General features: G+C 40.7%; 1 long non-coding RNA gene across 1 annotated transcript; it reads left to right on the top strand.

Annotated features, from left to right (window-relative positions):
* The first annotated feature begins 2756 nt into the window (after nt 1-2756).
* On the top strand, nt 2757-18524 carry LOC115506486. Its single transcript, XR_003966402.1, has 3 exons — nt 2757-2766; nt 10325-10334; nt 18435-18524. It is a non-coding gene; the product is annotated as an uncharacterized LOC115506486 (long non-coding RNA).
* The last annotated feature ends 1866 nt before the right edge of the window (nt 18525-20390 follow it).

Raw genomic sequence — 20390 nt, 5'->3', positions numbered from 1 at the left:
ATTCTCCTGGTTTTATGTTTTTAGTAGGACTATCACTTGGAGAGAATATTTTTAGTACTGAAGGTGTTTCCTCATTCTTTTTTTTTTTTTTTTTAATTTTTTTTTTTTCAACGTTTATTTATTTTTGGGACAGAGAGAGACAGAGCATGAACGGGCGAGGGGCAGAAAGAGAGGGGGACACAGAATCGGAAACAGGCTCCAGGCTCTGAGCCATCAGCCCAGAGCCCGACGCGGGGCTCGAACTCACAGACCGCGAGATCGTGACCTGGCTGAAGTCGGACGCTTAACCGACTGCGCCACCCAGGCGCCCCTCCTCATTCTTTTTAAGTAATAAAAATGTTTAATGTCTAATACAATGTTTCCAGCAACAACTGAAATTAAAAAATTTAAAACACAGCTATAGAACCTATAATCTAGTTCTTGAGTATGCTGAAATAAAGTTGAACAATAAATAAAAATGAATAAGCATTTGTAGCTAAGCTGTCATGGATGCTTCATATGCTCTGGTGATAAGGAGCACATGTGTCAAATTGTGTGTAAGTTCACATGTTCATGGTTTTAGAGCAAGGGAACTTTTTTTTGGTAAGACTCAATTGGGAAATATCAAAATGCAATTTCAATAAAACACTTATGACAATGTTCAGGTTCTTTGCCAGATTTTACACCTTGAACTACAGGTAAACTGAAATTTATTTCAGCAATACATAGGTCTGCATAGATCTACTTGCATACAGCCCTCTGTGTCCTGGGAAGTATTAAATATGCAATCAGCATTCCACAAATACTGATGCCATGGCATAGAAGAATATGTATTTTCTTTTCCAGGAATCTTCATGCTTTCCTGTGCTGGATTGCCGGCTTGGATAAGCTTGGAATTAAATTTCTTAGACTCTCCTTCCCTATATAGTTCTGGGTTAAAATCATCCCAAAGCAGGGTTTAATTTATCCAGTAAAACGTCAAAACTGGCTACATAATTTTCAGGGACTAGTGCAAAATGAAGATATGGGGCTCTACATTAATTTGCAAGGGCTAACATAACAAAATCCCTCAGACTGGGTGGCTTGAATGACAAATTGTTTTCCCACAATTCGGGAGAGACTGGAAGTGCCAAGATTAAGGCGTCAGCAGGGTTGGTCTTTACAGAAGCTTTTCTCCTTGGCTTGCAAAGGCTCACTTTCTCCATGTCCTCACACGGTCAGTCTTCCGTGTGATGTCTCTTTGTCCAATGTCTTCTCATAAAGCTATCAGTCCTATTGGGTTAGTACTCATCCTAAGGACCTGATTTTAACATAATTGCCTGTGTAAAGACCTTTTCTCCAAATACAGCCCTAGTCTGAAGGTACTGGTGATTAGGGCGTTAGCATATAAAATCATGCAGGACCTAGTTCAGCTCATAACAGATCCCTTGTTCAGATAACAGGAAAATAGTGCTGTTAAAGGCACTAAAATTAGAAAATGTTTCGCTTCTGCTGTCTTTCTCTTATAATGTTTACTTTGCTATTTAAGATCTCACTTTCAGGAATGTAGTGATAGTCTCTGGCCTCAGTCAGAGATTCTGCCCCGTGACTCAGTTTGCACACACACATGTACCTGCCAGCTGCTGGACCAACACACTAAATCCTGGCTGGGTGCAGAGAAGTCAGTTGACCCAGAGATCCCCTCCAGGTCCCTGTGCACAGGTCACTGCTGGGGGTGGAGAGCATGGAGGTCACTTGGTAGGGTGAGGGTAGGAAGGCCAGTCAAAGCCCAGAGCCATAGTACTTACCTTCTGAAGGTCTTTTGTCCTCATTCTTTATTACTATAAAATATTCCATTGTCCATGGATAGACCCCTGGGTTATTTTCAGACATTCCCTATTAGGACTTGTGGGACATCTTAAAGAAGCTGGAGCTCTGGAGGGCATACTAAAGGTCTCCACAGTAGCCAACTCTGTCTGGCTGCTTTGAGGGGGCTGTCCTGGGGGGAATATGTTCACAGGGGGAGACCAGGACTCCAAAAAATGTTTATAAGCCCACCAACTTAAGGTTGTAAAGGTCTATAGACGTCAGCTCTGATCCCAGACTAAATCTTCATAAAGTTTTACATATACCATCGTGTTGCTCTATGGATCCCAAGGAACTTTCTGCTTTAATTCTCTTCCTTTGTTTGCTCTGGCCTCAGTATATCCATCTGTAAGACCCGAAAATTGGAGTATAAGATGTTCTCAACCTTTTTCTTAAGGCATAGTACTTTTTTTTTTCTTCATCAGATGAAATATAGGAGGAACTCTAATAAGTGCTCTAGATGGAAGCAAGGAACAGTATGCTTTCATAGTTGCCTTATTTTTTTGGTGAACGGTTTTCTGTGCCAAAATACCTCTGAGAAGCTATGGGAATCTATGGAGGATTGGATGGAAAAATAAAAAGACACCAGGTTGAAGTCTTTCTGTTCATGTCTGTGACTACATTATAATGATGTCTGCCTAACTTTATTCATAGTGGCACAGGGGTCTGTTGAGTTTGTACCTTCCACCAGCTTCTATATAAATCATAATTATTAGATTGTCCAGTATGGAAAAGGCCAGAGACTTGGAATGTGAGAAGTATATCTGGGTGGTTATGGTGGGGAGGTGGGTGGGAAGGAAAGAAAGAAAAGGTAAGAACTAGAGAAATAAGAGACATTCATGTGACCTTTAGATTCTTCAGGTGTTGAGCAGTAAGTACAGTTTTCCCCACTTATCTGGGGTTTTGCTTTCTGCAGTTTCAATTCCCCTGTGGTCAACTGCAGTCTGGAAGCACATAGTCTTCCTCCTGATGAATCATCTGAAGGTCAGTAGTAGCCTAACTCCATGTCACAGTGCCTATGTCCCTCAGCCTCCTTTCATCTCCTCACATAGGCATTTTATCTCCCATCATCACAAGAAGAGTGAGTACTATAAAATAAGATACTTTGAGAGGGCCCACATTCATATAACTTTTATTACAGTATATCATAATTATTAGTCTCTTACCCTACCTAACTCATAAATTAAACTTTATCCTACGTACGTATGTAAAGGAAAACCATATATATGGTTTAGTACAATCTGTGGTTTCAGGCATCCACTGAGGAGGGTCTTGGAACATATCCCCCATGGGTAAGTGGGGTTTACTGTATCTTTGTGTGCTGATTCCTGCATATGGGAAGCTCGAGATGGAAAGGATGCTACACAGGTTGCACAAAGATTGAGATGCTTATAGTTGAGATTTTAAAAACCTAATGTTTATTTTTCAGCAACATAAATGACTTCCATCTATGGACTTTTAGTTGGACACATTGTAAACATGATATGGTTATATAGCCTGGTGGAAGCCTATTTCAACCATGTTCCATCTTGAGGAATCATAATGGGGGTGTGTTTTTGTTATATTGTAGGCAGATTGAACCGTCCGTACTTGCCTGGGGGCTTGGCACCATTCACCCCTTACAAGTGTCCTCTGTGGGTCTGTGGTACCTGGGGAAATTGGGCTGAGTCAGGCAGAGTTCAGTGGAGATTTAGCCTTAAAACACCCCAGAATGCATACGTGGGGCCTTGGCGCTTTGAACGATCGCCCAGGAATTGGAAAAGGGATTTGACTTGTGAGTCCTGTCTAAAAGTCCCTGAGCAGCTTCATTTTACTCTTCAATCATAACAAATTATCCCCCACATCCAAGTTAAGAAAGACTGCCAGCATTGAAAAGCTAAATATCCACATTTCTAAAAAAAAAAAAAACTTAGGAAATGTGAATATAGTAACTAAGAATAAGATCGGTGTTCTGAGCTCTTTTAATATTATGCTACCATTGCCACCACCTCCCCCTTCCTATAAGGTTTGCTGTCTGAGTTCTCTATCTGAATTTAACTTCAATCAGAAGAGGGAATGGGAAGTGCAAGGTGTGTGTGGGTGGGGAGGGGGCGTGTGTGTAGGAGGGAGGTGCGTGGTACAGTAGGCAAAAGAGTTAGGGCTTCAAACTTTATTCAGAGTTTCCTGAGTGTATCAGGATAGCAGCAACGAAGTTTGGTCCAAATAATGTCTTTCTTGACCTTTTAGTACTGTGTGGGATTATGAGAGATAATAGGATTTTTTCCCCTGCAGCTATCTGGGAGGTTGTATGGATCTTCAAGGTAGGATTTAAAACTTTCTATGCAGCCTGTCATCTGTAAGCCATCCTGTCCAAGAAATGCTTTATCACAGTACAGGGGAATTGTGAAGTCTTCTGATTAAAATGCATTTGCATAGACAAATAGCAAATAGCAGGAGAGTGCAGGAGATGAACCTGCCCTGAAAGGTCCTAGATTGGCTGATCAGCCTCTAAACTTGGGAGTAGAGAACTGACCAGGACAAGAATAGGGGTCTGATCTCCTCAGAGGCTGTTGAGGGATTTGCCAACCCCAGAACGAGCTTGCTGCTACTGTTCACAGAAGGGTAGGTTCAGAGAGTAACTTCCCACAGCCATTGAAAATCTAGTTCAAAATTGTTACTAATGTTCGGTTGATGATATCTCTGTACAACAAGGAGAAAATGTTGTTGTTGAAGAGACATAGCTAATCAAATGGCTTATTGACTATCTCCTTGGAGAAGTCTCTTAGAATGTTACAATAATTGTGAATGAGCTAATCAAGCATTTTTTGACCTGATCCCTGTTGAACTATGCATCCTGACCATTGGCAAAGGCAGGATTGCTATCCACCTATGGCTAATAAAGGATACTAATCCACACATGAATTCCTTATGAGCAAAGAAGAGAGTAACTTTTTTTCCCCTTGAGGATAGTGAAAAATCTATTTTATTTTTTTTAAGTTTATTCATTTTGAGAGAGCAAGGGCATGAGCTGGGGTGGGGCAGAGAGAGAATCCCAAGCAGGCTCTGCACTGTGTGTGCAGAGCCTGACTTGGGTCTCAAACCCATGAACTGTGAGATCATGACCTGGGCCAAAATCAAGAGTGTGATGTTTAACTGATTGAGCCACCAAGGTGCCCCCAAGATCTTTATTTTTAAAAGGAGTTCTTTGAAGAGATTGAAGCATCTAAAAGAGTAGGGACATTACATATAATTTTTATCATGTCTCCTCTTCCCATGCCTTCTGGTGTGGTTTTGGGCAGAGTGCACACTTTTATTTTTTTAAATTTTTGTATGTTTGAAAGAGAGGGAGAAAGTACATGTGTGCTAGCAGGGGAGAGGCAGAGAGAAAGGGGACAGAGGATCTGAGGCAGGCTCTGCTGACAGCAGAGAGCCTGATATGGATTCTTTGCTGAGAGAGCTCAGACTCCTAAACTGTGAGATTATGACGTGAGTGTTACAGACAGAACAACGTTCTAGCTTTCACTGTTTGAAGCCATTCCTTCTCAAAGATCTGGAGAGAGGTTGTGATGATGGAGGGCAGTCTTATGAAGATGATATGGAATTTGGAAGGAGATAGAAAAACTGGAGAGTTTATAGGAAGAGGCAAAATCTTCTTAGAAATGCTGGAAAAAAGATCCTAGACCAATCTGACCTCACTGAGCTGTCTTCATCCCCCCAGCTGTGTGACTGTGGGAAAGTTGCTAAAACTCCCAATGCTTGCATTTCCTCATTTATAAAACTGGAAGAATACTCCATGTACAACATAGGGCTGTTTCAGGAGTTAAATGAACTAGCATATTAGAACTTGGAGCAATGATTGGCAATAGTAATTTCTCAATAAATGTTAACTATTATCACATTCATTAAAGATCTTAGGGAAAGGATTAGTTTCTTTCCTCTCCCCTAAATGTAAAAGGTTTGGCTATTCTACTTTAAAAATAACATTTTAATTATAGGAAGAGATTTTTGTGAACCTTCTAGCATAGTAATTCACAAGTGTGGAGTCTGTCATGCTTTTCCCTCATTTGGAGCTTTTTGGTGTCTCTGAAACGTCTTGGGAAATGGGTCTTTCTTTGGTGCTCTCTGGAGGGAAGACCCAAGAGGCAGTTCAGCCTGGTGGAAGGGGCCTCGCAGGTGGAGCAGACACCTGTTTCCACTTCTGCCTCTATTTACTGGCCCTGGGAGCTGTGGGAGTCACTTAACTTCTTATATATCGGTGGTACTTAGTGAGGCGGATGTGAGAAACCTCTGTAGGGTTTTAAGAAAAAAAAACATAGGGGATTGTAAGAAGATTGGTAATATAACAAGTGTTACTTTTTACACATGTAAAGGAGTTTTTTTTTTTGTTGTTTGTTTGTAAAATGTATTCACCTTGAGAGACAAATGACACCCATAATACAGTACTCCTTTCAGAGTCTTCAGACTCAGGGGTGAAAACCAGTCCTTCAACTTTATATCGAACCTTAAAACTTCTTTAATTAAAAAAATTTAACTTAAAATTTCAGATTCAAAGTGGTAAAAATTGGTTCCACATATCCTTCATCTGAATTCCCCAAATATCAACATCTTATATAACTATAGTATAATCACCAAAAGCAAGAAAATACCAGTAATAAAATACTATGTAATTACATACTTTATTCAGATTTCACAAACTGTCCCACTGATGTCTGTTTTCTGGTCCCGAATCCAGTTAAGGAACACTGCATCTTGTTGTATTCCCTTTGTTTCCTTTAACCTGGAACATTTCCTTGGTCTCTTCGATGATCTTGGCACTTTTGATGAGGATCAGCCAGTTATTTTGTTTTTAAAAATTTTTTTAAACATTTATTTATTTTTGAGACAGAACATGAGCAAGGGAGGGTCAGAGAGAGAGGGAGACACAGAATCTGAAACAGGCTCCAGGCTCTGAGCTGTCAGCCCAGAGCCCGATGCGGGGCTCGAACTCCTGGACCGCGAGATCATGACCTGAGCCGAAGTCGGACGCCCAACCGACTGAGCCACCCAGGCACCCCTCAGCCAGTTATTTTGTAGATACTCAATTTAGTTGGTCTGATGTTTTCTCATAAAGTTGTTCATTTTTGGCAAGGATACCATAGACATGGTAGTCTTCTCAGTACACATTATATTAAGATGCACATGATATTAATCTGTCTTATTATGGAGATATTAACTTTGCTTACTAGGTTAAGGTAGTGTCTGCTAGGCTTCTCCACTAAAGTTAGTACTTTCCCCTCTGTAAGTAAGTTCCTTGGCGGGGAGATAGTTTGAGACTATGGAAATGTCCTCTTTCATCATATTCTTTTTTTTTTTTTTTAATTTTTTAAATGTTTGTTTATTTTTGAGAGAGACAGAGTTTGAGTGGGAGAGGGACAGAGAGAGAGGGAGACACAGAATGGGAAACAGGCTCCAGGCTCTGAGCTGTCATCACAGAGCCCGACGCGGGGCTGGAACTCATGGACTGTGAGATCATGACCTGAGCCGAAGTCGGACGCCCAACGACTGAGCCACCCAGGTGCGCCCCCCCTTTTTTTTTTAAGTTTATTTATTTTGAGAGAGAGAGAGAGAGAGAGAGAGAGAGAGAGAGAGAGAAGGAAGGGGAGATGCAGAATCCCAGGCAGGCTCTGAACTGGCAGTGCGGAACCTGATGCAGGGCTCAAACTCTGAAACTGTGAGATCATGACCTGAGCTGAAACCAAGAGTCAGACACTTAACCGACTGAGCCACCCAGGCACCCCTCTCATATTCTAATTCTTGCATTAGAGTTCTCCACAAAACCAGAAAAAATTGTATGTGTATTTATATTATGAGGAATTGGCCAACATTATGAAGGCAGAGGAGTTCCATGATCTGCCATCTTTAAGTTGAAGATCCAAGAAGGCAGGTGGTATAATTTGAGTCTGAGTCCAAAGGCCTAAGAAACAGAGGAGCTAGTGATGTAAATCCCAGTCTAAGAGCAGGAGAAGATCAATGTTTCAGCTCTGGTAGGTAGGCAGGCAGGAAGAAAAAGGGGTGAATCTCTCCTTTTCTCTACCTTTCTTGTTCTATTCAGGCCCTCAAGGGATTGGATGATGCCCACCCACACTGTGTGTGTGTGGGGGGGGGGCAGTCTGCTTCAATGAGTCCACTGGTCCAAATGCTAATCTCATCTGGAAACCTATAGATACAGCCAAAAATACTGTTTAATTTGGGCACCTCCTGTTATGGTCAAATTGACATATAAAATTAACCTTCACAAGCATCTAAAATTCTTTCCCAGAACCATTATTACCTAGGCATTTGGCAAATGATCATGTTTGTTTTTAAAACTCCAAACCTGTATGTCCAAATGGATGGTTCAGTTGACACATTGGACTCAGGATGACTATGGGTTATTCCTCACATTGGAATCCAGTGCCAGTTAGAGCTATTCTTCTTTCTTATTCCCTTCCTCTCGGTCTTGTCCTATTTTACACTGCCTAAAGGGGGATTATCAGACCGAGGAAATCACATGTTCTTTGGAAGCAAACAGCTCTGGATTTCAGTCCTATACTCACCACATATTAGGTGGGTGACCCATTCAAGTAACTTAATCTCTTTGCATTTCAGGTGCCTCATAAAGAAAAAGAGGATTCTACTTCATGGATTGATTTTTTTTTTTTAACAGTATATAAGCTACCATGTATAAAAAGCTATCCATCAAGCATGATGTGAATCTCTTTGAATGTTGGCTCTTTTTATCTTTTTTTTTTTTTTTTAATTTTTTTTTTTTCAACGTTTATTTATTTTTGGGACAGAGAGAGACAGAGCATGAACGGGGGAGGGGCAGAGAGAGAGGGAGACACAGAATCGGAAACAGGCTCCAGGCTCTGAGCCATCAGCCCAGAGCCCGACGCGGGGCTCGAACTCGTGGACCGCGAGATCGTGACCTGGCTGAAGTCGGACGCTTAACCGACTGCGCCACCCAGGCGCCCCTTATCTTTTTTCTTTCCAATGAAAACAGCTACAGTAAATACAAAGGCTGAATTTGTATTTCATTGGTCTGGATTGGAGTCAGGTTTAAAAACACTTGAGGTGATTTTAAAGTGTATCCACAGTTGAGAACCACTGATTTGGGCTCACTTAAGGTCTTACTGATTTAAACTGTAAGGTATCAATCAGAAGGACAACATGTGATTTCACTCATGCAGAATTTAAGAAATAAAACATAGGGGAAGGGAAGGAGAAATAAAACAAAAAATAATCAAATAAAATAAAACCGGGGCGGCAAACCATGAGAGACTCTTAACTATAGAGAACAAACTAAGGGTTGTTGGAGGAGAGGTGGGTGGAGGCATGAGCTAAAATGGGTGGTGGGTATTAAGAGGCACTTGTTGGGATAAACACTGGTTAATACGTAAGTGATGAATCACTAAATTCTACTCTTGAAACCAATAGTACATGTATGGTTTCAACTAACCATTCAACTAACATGAATTTCAATAAAAGACAAACATCTAAGATTAAAAATGAATATCTGGTTATTTTAGCATGGTTACAATAAAAATAATGTAATACTGCATGTAGGGGGAAATTTTGTGAGAGGGGAATTTGAGGTATCGGTTCATTCATCCATTGAGGTAATCATTGTGGTTGGTTTCTTTTTTTGAGCCCTGCATTAGGCATTGTTAAGCACTGGCCATGTAAAGGTGAAATTGGCACAGTCAGGCAGCTACAACACAGTACAATGTGATGCAAGCTGAAAGCAGTTACAATAGTCTAGTACCATGGTTACTAGGTTTTTGCCATGCAAATGCACTCATTTTATTTTATTGGGTATTTGACAATGTATGAAGAATATTGAGTGGATGGGAATCATTAAATATTATGTTAGAAATATAGCTCTGGTGTGCTTGGAATGGGTGAGGTAGGATAGGCAGGGGAGTAGAAGAAAGACTGAGGGCTTAATGCTGGGTTATGGCAGTGGGGATGAAAACGAGGGGCTGGACCTGAGATAGGTTGGAGATGGAATGGCAGGACTTGAAGACCAATTATGTGAGAGGGAGGTTTTGATGACTTCCAGATGCCTGAGCAGGTTGTAGCATCATTCACTGAACTAGTGGAAGGGCAAGGTTGTGGGTGGGGATCTTAGTTCAGTTTTGAGCCTGTTACAGTTGAGGCTTTTAGGAACATAGAATATGATAAATGATTGCTATCTGGATCTGGAACTTGGGAGTGGAACCTCCATTAGAGATAAAGATGAGGGACTCTGCAGTTGGTATTTGTAGCCACAGGTATGGATAAAATTGTCCAGACATGACGTGCAGGAGAATAAGTGAAAAGCCATGGACAGAGCTAAGGAGTTGTTAGCATTGAGCAGGGGAGGAAAAGGAACAGCTGGAGAGGAGAGTCTGAGAAGGAGAGGCAGAGGGCCTGAAGAGAACCAGGAGAGGGGAGTCTCAGGGGCATCAAGGAAGGACAGATTTGAAGAAAGGCAAACTGGTAAGCAGTGCAAAAGCAACAGAAGAGTTAAAGTAAGTTCTGAACTGCAAGAACTGGATTTGGCCTGTAGGTGGGCATAAGAGAGTCTGTTGAATGTGTGTAACAAAATTTGTGGAGTCCAAGAAGCACAGGTTGAGAATTTCCCCTCTTGCGAGAAACCTTCCCTAAATCCACACCACTTGTTGACTCAATGCACTAAAAACTTTGAATGACCTCCTCTCTGGGATGGAAGTCACCTTGTTGGTCATTTAACTCAGGTCTCATTGAACAGGTGAGGAAATTAAGGCCCAGAAAAGTCCTTACTTGTGTGAGGATAAGTGGCACACTTAAGCCCTTAATCCAGACGATTCTCACACATGCATTGGTACAGCTAGTTTACTCTCCTTTCCTATGTGTTCACATGTTGTTTATTTACACTCTAGTTGTCTTGTATTTCTGTAGTTTGTAGGTTTTGCTGTTTTGAAGGAATTCAGAGGATGGTAACTCCATCTCTACTATTTTATTATTATTGATCTTTTGACTTCACAGGCTATTTTAAAGAATAAGCTATGATCTTGGACAGAAAGACCCTACAAAGCAACTCCCATAATTTAGGAGAAATGTCATGGAACAAACTGTTTCTTAGGAGCTCACTCAGCAGAGTGTCAGAACCTGACACTCCAGGCTGGTTTGTCTGTTCATATCCTTTTATTGCAGAAAATCAAGCTCTGGCCATCAAATACTTTTTTTCCTTCTATTTTTAATTTAAATTTTAGTTAACATACAGTGCAATATTGGTTTCAGGAGTAGAATTCCGTGACTCATCCGTTCTATACAACACCCAGTGCTCCTCACAACAAGTGCCCTTCTTAGTACCCATCACCTATCTCCCTCCATCAACCCTCAGTTAACCCTCAGTTCTCTATCATAAAGAATGTCTTGGGTTTATTTCCCTCTATTCTTTCCCCCGCCTTCTATGTCCATCTGTTTTTTTTTTTTTTTAAATCCAACTGAAATCATATAGTACTTGTCTTCCTCTGATTGACTTCACTTTGCAAGTCCATTCTAGCTCCATGCATGTCATTGCAAAGGGCAAGATTTCATTCTTTTTGATTGCTGAGCAACATTCCACTGTATATATGTACACCACATCTTTATTCATCAGTCGATGGACATTTGGGCTCTCTCCATAGTTTGGCTATTACTGATAATGCTGCTATAACATTGGGGTGCATGTACCTCTTTGAATATGTATTTTTGTATCCTTTGGGTAAGCACCTAATACTGTAATTGCTGGGTGGTAGAGCAGTTCTATTTTTAGTTTCTTAAGGTACCTTGATACTGTTCTCCAGAGTGGCTGCACCAGTTTGCGTTCCCACCAACAGTGCAAGAGCGTTCCCCTTTCTCTGAATCCTCAGCAACACCTGTTGTTCCCTGAGTTGTTAATTTTAGCCATTCTGTCAGGTGTGAGGTGGTGTGTCATTGTGGTTTTGATTTTTATTTCCTTGATTATGAGTGATAATCTATTAGCTATCTGGATGTCTTTGGAAAAGTGTCTATTCATGTCTTCTGCCAATGTCTTAACTGGGTTTTTTGTTTTTTGGGTGTTGAGTTTGAGAAGATCTTTATAGATTTTGGATACTAACCCTTTATCAGATACGGTGTTTGCATATATCTTCTCCCATTCTGTTGGTTGTTTTTAGTTTTTTTGATGGTTTCCTTCTCTGTGCAGAAGCTTTTTTTTTTTAAAAAAATTTTTTTTTTTCAATGTTTATTTATTTTTGGGACAGAGAGAGACAGAGCATGAATGGGGGAGGGGCAGAGAGAGAGGGAGACACAGAATCGGAAACAGGCTCCAGGCTCCGAGCCATCAGCCCAGAGCCATCAGCCCAGAGCCCGACGCGGGGCTCGAACTCCCGGACCGCGAGATCGTGACCTGGCTGAAGTCGGACGCTTAACCGACTGCGCCACCCAGGCGCCCCTCTGTGCAGAAACTTTTTATCTTGAAGTCCCAGTAGTTCATGTTTGCTTTTGTTTCACCTGCCTTTAGTGACGTGTCTAGTAAGAAGTTGCTGTGGCCGAGGGGCGCCTGGGTGGCTGAGTCAGTTAGGCATCCGACTTCAGCTCAGGTCATGATCTCACGGTCCGTGGGTTCGAGCCCTGCATCAGACTCTGTACTGACAGCGCAGAGCCTGGAGTCTGCTTCGGATGCTGTGTCTCCCTCTTTTTTGCCCCTCCCATGCTCCTGCTGTGTTTCTCTCTCAAAAATAAACATTAAAAAAGTTGCTGGGCCAAGGTCAAAGAGGTTGCTGCCTGTGTTCTTCTCTAGAGTTTTGATGGTTTTTTATCTCACATTTGGGTCTTCCATCCATTTTGAATTTATTTTTGTGTATGGTGTAAGATAGTGGTCCAGGTTCATTCTGCATGTCGCTGTCCAGTTTTCCCAACACCATTTGTTGAGGGGACCATATTTTTTTTCAGTGGGTATTCTTTCCTGCTTTGTCAAAAATGAGTTGACCATATAGTTATGGGTCCATTTCTGGGTTTTCTGTTCTGTTCTATAAATCTACGTGCCTGTTTTTGTGCTAGTACCATACTATCCTAATGACTAGAACTTTGTAATATAGCTTGAAATCTGGGATCATGATGCCTCCAGTTTTTTTTTTTTTCTTTGTCAGGATTGCTTTGACCATTTCAGGTCTTTTGTGGTTCTATACAAATTTGAGGATTGTTTGTTCGAGCTCTGCAAGAAATAGTGTTGGTGTTTTGATAGGGATTGCATTAAATTTATAGATGGCTTTGGGTAGTATAGACATTTATGACAATGTTTGCTCTTCTAATCCATGAGCATGGAATGCTTTTCCATTTCCTTGTGTCCTCTTCAATTTCTTTCATAAGTATTCTGTAGTTTTCAGAGTATAGATCTTTTACCCCTTTAGTTAGGTTTATTTGTAGGTATTTTAAGGTTTTTGGTGCAGTTGCAAATGGGATCAATTCCTTGACTTTTCTGCTGCTTCTTCACTATTGGTGTATAGAAATGCAACAGATTCTGTATGTTGATTTTTATATCTTGCTTCTTTGATGAATTCATGTATTCTAGCAATGGCCATCAAATGTTTTGATGTTTGATACAGGGGATCGTTTAGCAAAGCTTTGAGATTCTGTCTCCTCCCCAATACCATTATCTTGGCTGAATGGCATTGGGGGCTGTGGGGAGGTTAGGAGAGGAGTGCCCAAATCACTTGGACTTTTGAGACTCAGAGCCTAGTGTATGAGAGAGCCTGGTGTCTGAGAAAGTTCATCTAGAGACCTCCTGGTCTTCTAGAAGCATTTATTCATTCATAACATTGTAGGTGAGTTTTTATGACCCCTATCTCAACCATTTTCATTTTCTTACACTTATTTCTATCTTTTCAGGCTCTCTTTTCTCTGTGTCTCATTCAGGTTTTTTTTTTTTCCTGCTTTTTAAAAACTTTAAGTTCAAGTTAGTTAACATACAGTGTAGTATTGGTTTCAAGAGTAGAACCCAGTGATTTGTCACTTAATGCAACACTGAGTGCTCATCCCAACAGGTGCCTTCCTTAATGCCCATCCCCCATTTAACCCATCCCCTTACCCACCTCCCCTCTAGCAACCCTCAGTTTCTTTTCTGTATTTAAGAGTCTATAGGGGCGCCTGAGTGGCTCAGTCACTTGAACCACCGACTTTGGCTCAGGTCATGATCTCACGGTTTGTGAGTTGGAGCCCTGCATCGGGCTCTGTGCTGACAGCTCAGAGTCTAGAGCCTGCTTTGGATTCTGTGTCTCCCTCTCTCTCTGCCCTTCCCCCACTCATGCTCTGTCTCTCTCTGTCTCAGACATAAATAAACATTAAAAAATTTAAAAAAAGAGTCTCTATCTTTGTGTCTTTGTCTAGCTATAGATCTGTTTATATTGCTCGTCTCTATATATCTTTTTCTGTCTGTTGTGGGGAAAATGCCCCCTGGATAAAACTCTTTGCAAAAACAGTGATACATTGCTGTTCAATAAATATTGTAATTGGGTGATCATGGAACTAATGTGATGGGACCATGGAACTGATGAGTGAATAAAGTATATAGTAATCAATAACTTACCTTTTTAGCATCAACATTTTGATCAAGGACCTCCAAGTACCATGTGGTGCTGACTCAAAATTAGCTAGGGAGACAGCTTCCCTGGAGCTCAGAGAAGTTTGACCCTGTAGGCCTACCAGTGGGCAGGTACCCCTCTAGAAGTTACTGTTTCTGAATCTGCGCCATAGAAATCCCACTCACAGACTTGTGATGTGCATACTGGGAGAATGGTGAGCCCATCAGGAATTTGTGAAGTTATTTAGTGTAATGGACATTAAAAATTCTTAGCCTACCCAGCATCTAATCTCCCTTCATAGAAACATCTTGATTTCCTTTTGAGTCAAGACCTGGCCCCACTGTGATGCTTGGGGATAATACACATGTCAGCAAGTCACTATGGAAATGGGAAGGACCAGATACTTTGTCCCTCCTGGTATGACCAGGAGCCACACACATGGCCAAGGCTTAAGTAATTGGACACATCCTCCTGGGAGTTAGAAACAGTTGGAATTTCCTTATTCCAACAGCAGCTTCCTGACCAGTGCTCAGTTCCTGATTCTTCATTCTCTGGAGCTGACTTGGATCCTGCCAGTTTCTGGGCTCGTTCTCCATCTTCTGATCAGTTCTGCAAGTCCTTTGTTTCCTTTGGCTGGAGTTAGTCTGCTTGGATTGCCATAACAAAATGCTACAAATTGCATGACTTAAATTTATCTTCTTACAGTTCTAGAGGCTGGGAAGTCTAAGAACAAGGTTCTGTTGGGGTTTGGTTTTGGTAAGAACTTTCTTCCTGTCTTGTAGATGGTTGTTTTGGCTTCACATGGTCTTTCCTCTGTATATGCACACTGAGAATGCAAGCTTGCTCTCTGGTGTCTCTTCTTATAAAGACACGAATCCTGTTTAACCAGTGTTCTACCCACATGACCTCATTTAACCTAAATTCCTTCAAATACACACTGGGGACTAGGACTTCAACATACGAATTTTGGAGGACCAGAAACATTTTGTCTATAACATCAGGTAAAGTCTATTGTCTGGCTTAGAAATGAGGAACTTTAGCAGATATACCTAAACCTAAATTTGCTAGTCTTACTTTATCCTTCTGAAAAATCACTCCTCCCCCGCCCCCCGCCTTTTTTCCATCTTGCTCTGCCAGTCTGGCTTTATTCAGTTTGTTGAAATAGTGGTCTATTTAACAAAAAGTGAGGGCCTTTTGACAACATTAATTCCCCCTCCTACCTCTTTTCTTGCATCTGTGGTCTCATTGGCATTTTTTGAGCAAGGCTGTCAGTCAAGCAGGTGATTGGAGACTCTCTGATGTCATTCTCCACACTGATGTCAGACGCCAACCTTGGGGCTGGCTGAGTGGAAAAATGACCAGCTTGGCTCTTACAGTTATGGCTCCATGTTGCAAGAAGTTGGCAATTCTCTTCTTGCTTTTTTCTTTTTATTGCTTGTTCCACAGTCTGGGAAGCATACACAGCTGCCTGGCAGTTCTGCTCCTGAAGCTATGGCACTCACCATCAAAGGCTCTTACTCTGCTTGCTGCTCCAGATAGAAGAACAGTGACAAATAATAGTAAGCCATGCCCTTCCCCTAAGGGTCTCTGAGCTAGAAGTCTTGTACGGGACTTACCAGAGGAAATCTGCCTGAAACAGTCCCCAGCATAAGGCTTCTCTTGAACAAGTAGCACATAGTGCCACATGTTACCTTTATGTGCAAAGAGTTACCAACCAGAAAGGTGTATGTGAATATGGCCCTGGTAAAACTTTTGGTTAATGTTCATTTCATTTTTTATTCTGCCCCACTATCCCCCTTCACACCTGGAAATCACTCAGTATGAAGTAAACTACAGTAGTTTCCAGAACTGTGTGTGTGTGTGTGTGTGTGTGTATTTTCAACTGCAGATGTCCAGGAAACAGTAAACTCTTGTTTTGAAGCTTTTTAAAAATTGAGCTTTTGATTCCAAGCAATTGAAAATTGTTCCTGTTTATGCTTCTTATTGGTGATAGTTTAACTAGCTCGATTTTGTTTTCTCTGGATTATGTTTTTTTTTTTGTTTTTTTTTTTCATGGTTTTCCTTTAGGAGTTTACCAGTCCTTGGAGCTCACTGGTAGCAGAGGAAAAAAGTGTCTAGAGAAATTGAGTTTCTTTCATGTTCACAGAAAAGGTGGCCACTTGCCATTATAGGATAAACTCAGGGCATTTTTCCCAGGGGTTCATGGATTAGTAAAAATCTGAGAAATATTCATACCCTTTTTTTTTCTTTTTTCAAGGCTAGAATATATAGCCTCTACCTACACTTTGGAAAGTATCTATAAAATTAAATCAAGATAATCACTTACTTCTGGCATTTGTAATGGGATAATTATACTAATAATTCTTTACTCTTGTAACTTAGCAAAAGGGATGTTTTACTTTTGTGGTGCTTGGGAAAGCATGACTAATGGTCATTCAAGTGTAGATGGTTTATTCAAATGTCTAAATCCTTCTCTTACATTTACTGTAACAGGTACTTGTTACTATCCTTCAGTATTTTCAACAGTTCTTCCCATATCCATCAACTAAAATCACCCAAGCAGTTACTGAGAATTCATTGTGTGTACATTCCTGAGTTCTGGGATGAGGGTTGAAGAATTGGTATAATGAATAAAGGCTTTGCCAGGGTATATTTCTTACAGGAGAGTTGAGGCTTTATGTGGATTATGTGGAATAGATGGTGAGAAGTGGTAATTCTAGGCTGGAAGATAGCTGAGAAGAGATGTGCATGGAAAAGCCAGTTGGTAAGAAAACCAAATACTATTGGACAGGCACTTTGCTAAATGCCTTACCATGTCATGAAACATTTAATCTCTATTAATTTACAGTATGGGAGGTTTTGCCTTTATTTAAAACTGAAGTCATTTAAAGAGCATATATTGAAGTTGATAATGAAATTCTAGTCTACTTGACTCCAAAGAATGCAAATGAGCAAGACTTGCTTGGGGGAGCTTTCCCTGGCTGGAAGGGAGGTCCTCCATAGGGTGGAGTGAGAGATGAAGTTTGATACTTTGGCAGGGGGATAGTGAAGGCACATTTATACCTCCTAGTAAAGATAATCCAGAGCTCCTGTAGATCCTAGAGTTGGGGCAGTGACATGAAGGGAATGAGGGTAGGGGGTTACTGGCTGGGGATCTTGTGCCCCTTCACAGGTAACTGAGGACAGTTAGCATGAAACCTTAACACCTTGACTTTCATTCTTGCCTGGCTTGCTCTTAGCCATCTACATTCTAATTGGTCCTGCTCTCAGCAGTGAGACTTGGCTCTTCTAAGTATCATTTGGAGTACATTCCTTTCTTCTCTTGGAATAGTTCTGAGGATCTCAACAGTGTGCTTCCTAATTGCAAGCCCACTGTCTCTTCTTTTGTACCTTATAATTTCTTCTCCAGCCCAGCACCCATCTACCCTTCAGATGGCAAAGCTCTTGTATTCTGCCAGAGTTTCTCTATTTTGTTAAATGAATTTGACCTTTCCTGTTAAGGTCCATCTTTCTAGATGGAATAAGCTTGGTTTTGAGGGTCATTCTAACAGGTCTCTTGGTTTTTGTGATTAAAAATAGAGGTATATTCACTAATATTTTTCATTAACTGTGTTTACGTAAACTGATGTGTAAACTCAAGGGCAGTCAAGGGACTGTCTTGTTTAAGGCTTTGCCATCTCCCCAAAATGCCTGGTTAAATACTTTGTCTTTGACAGTCACCAGATTGTTGCCCAAGTAAGTATAGCACACTTCTTCACCTCTTTGGTTAGGTTTATTCCTAGGTATTTTGTGTGTGTGTGTGTGTGTGTGTGTGTGTGTGTGTTTTGTTTTCTGGGTTTTTTTTTTTTTTTGGTGCAGTTATAAATGGGATTGATTCCTTGATTTCTTTTTGTTGCTTCATTATTGATGTATAGAAATGAAATCATTTTCTGTGCATTGATGTTATATCCCGCGACTTTGCTGAATTCATGGATCAGTTCTAGCTGTTTTTTGGCAGAATCTTTTGGGTTTTCCATATACAGTATCACATCATCTGAGAAGAAGGTTTGACTTCCTCCTTTCCGATTTGGATGCCTTTTATTCCTTCGTGTTGTCTGATTGCTGAGGCTAAGACTTCCAATACTATGTTGAATAACAGAGTGGACGAGTGGCGAGAGTGGACATCTGTGTCTTGTTCCTGACCTTAGAGGGAAAGTTCTCAGTTTTTCCCCATTGAGGATGATACTAGTGTTGGGTCTTTGATATATGGCTTTTAGGATCTCGAGCTATGCTCCTTCTATCCCTACTTTCTTGAGGGTTTTTATCAAGAAAGGATGCTGTATTTTGTCAAATGCTTTCTCTGCATCTATTGAGAGGATCACATGGGTCTTGTCCTTTCTTTTATTAATGTGATGTATCACATTAATTGTCTGGTGGATATTGAACCAGCCCTGCATCCCAGGTATAAATCCCACCTGATCATGGTGAATAATTATTTTAATGTATTATTGTACCTGGTTGGCTAGTATCTTGTTGAAGATTTTTGCATCCATGTTCATCAGGGAAATTGATCTATAGTTCTCCTTTTTAGTGGGGTCTTTGTCTGGTTTTGGAATGGAGGCAATGCTGGCTTATAGAAAGAGTTGGGAAGTTTTCCTTCCATTTCTATTTTTGGAATGGCTTCAAGAGAATAGGTGTTAACTCTTCCTTAAATTTTGGTAGAATTCCCCTGGAAAGCCATCTGGCCCTGGACTCTTGTTTTTTTTTGGGAGATTTTTGATTACTGATTCGATTTCTTTACCGGTTTTGGGTCTGTTCAAGTTTTTCTATTGCTTCCTGTTTCAGTTGTGGTAATTGATATGTTTCTAGGAATTCATCCATTTCTTCCAGCTTGTCCAATTTGTTGGAATATAATTGCTTGTAACTCTTATTGTTTGTATTTCTGCAGTATTGTTTGTGATCTCTCCTCTTTCATTCATGGTTTTATCTATTTTGGTCCTTTTTTCTTTTTGGTGAGTCTGTCTAGGGGTTTGTCAATTTTGTTAATTCTTTCAAGAACCAGCTCTTGTTTTCATTGATCTGTTCTGTTTTTTTTTTTTGATTTTGATATTGTTGATTTCTGCACTAATTTTTTTAAATTTTATTTTTTATTTTTTCAAATTTACATCTAAATTAGTTAGCATATAGTGCAACAATGATTTCAGGAGTAGATTCCTTAGTGCCCCTTACCCATTTAGCCCATCCCCCCTCCCACAATCTCTCCAGTAATCCTCAGTTTGTTCTCCATATTTATGAGTATCTTATGTTTTATCTCCCTCCCTGTTTTTATGTTGTTTTTGTTTCCCTTCCCTTATGCTCATCAGTTTTGTCTCTTAAAGTCCTCATATGAATGAAGTCATATGATTTTTGTCTTTCTCTGACTAATTTCGCTTAGCATAATACCCTCCAGTTCCATCCACATAGTTGCAAATGGCAAGATTTCATTCTTTTTGGTTGCCGAGCAATACTCCATTTTGTGTGTGTGTGTGTGTGTGTGTGTGTGTGTGTGTACCACATCTTCTTTATCCATTAATCTATCAATGGACATTTAGGCTCTTTCCATACTTTGGCTATTGTTGATAGTGCTGCTATAAACATGGGGGTGCATGTGTCCCTTTGAAACACCACACCTGTATCCCTTGGATAAATGCCTAGTAGTGCAAGTGCTGGGTCGTAGGGTAGTTCTATTTTAAGTTTTTGAGGAACCTCCATACTGTTTTCCAGAGTGGCTGCACCAGCTTGTCTTCCCACCAACAATGCAATAGAGATCCTCTTTCTCTTTGTCCTCGCCAACATCTGTTGTTGCCTGAGTTGTTAATGTTAGCCATTCTGACAGGTGTAAGGTGGTATCTCATTGTGGTTTTAATTTGTATTTCCCTGATGATGAGTGATGTTGAGCATGTTTTCATGTGTCAGTTGGCCATCTGGATGTCTTCTTTGGAGAAGTGTCTATTCATGTCTTTTGCCCATTTCTTCACTGGA

The sequence above is a fragment of the Lynx canadensis genome, chromosome F2, assembly GCF_007474595.2.
Source record: "Lynx canadensis isolate LIC74 chromosome F2, mLynCan4.pri.v2, whole genome shotgun sequence".
Classification (NCBI taxonomy): Eukaryota; Metazoa; Chordata; class Mammalia; order Carnivora; family Felidae; genus Lynx; species Lynx canadensis.
Note: the sequence above shows the minus strand (reverse complement) of the source record. Positions and strands in the feature narration are given on the sequence as shown.